The following is a 646-nucleotide window of genomic DNA, read 5'->3' on the forward strand; positions in this document are numbered from 1 at the left end:
GATATATGGGGTGCATTAGGGGAGTGGGGATGCACTGAGGAGGTGTAGGTGTGTGCTGGGGTGTAGGGATGGACTGGGGGCATATGGGGGTACACTGAGGTGTGGGACTGCTTGAGGAGTTTTGGGGTGCCCTGGGGTGTGGAGCTACACTGAGGTTTTGGGGTACATTGTGTGGGGTGGCTGTACAGGGACATACAGGGCTACACAAGGGATTGGGGTGCAGGGGGGTGGGAGTGTATGGGGACACCCCAGACCTGGGGCTGTGGCCATGCTGGAGCTGCCCATATGACCTAGGACCATGGGAGTATGCGGGGCTGATGGCACCCCAGACTGTTGCTGTCACCAGCAGAGGTGGGGAGACCCTCCATGTGTCACTACCCTGCCTGGCCCTGGCCCTTGGCACCCACGTCGCATGGGCACTGGTGGTTTTGAGGGAGAAGGCAGCACCCCACCCTGTCGCACCCATAATGAGATGCTCTATGCCCTGGTGGACACAGTGTCCCGCGACCCCAGCGGCTTCTGGAGCACCCCAAACCCCCTTCCAGGGCCCTGAGGGTCCTCGTGCCATTTTGGGGCCGAAAAGGGGTGTTTTGGACAAAGGAGGGAGCAGAGGCGGCGGGTGGTGCAGCAGTTCCTTCCCAGCCGG

Source organism: Mesitornis unicolor, unplaced genomic scaffold, assembly GCF_000695765.1.
Source record: "Mesitornis unicolor isolate BGI_N332 unplaced genomic scaffold, ASM69576v1 scaffold28816, whole genome shotgun sequence".
Classification (NCBI taxonomy): domain Eukaryota; kingdom Metazoa; phylum Chordata; class Aves; order Mesitornithiformes; family Mesitornithidae; genus Mesitornis; species Mesitornis unicolor.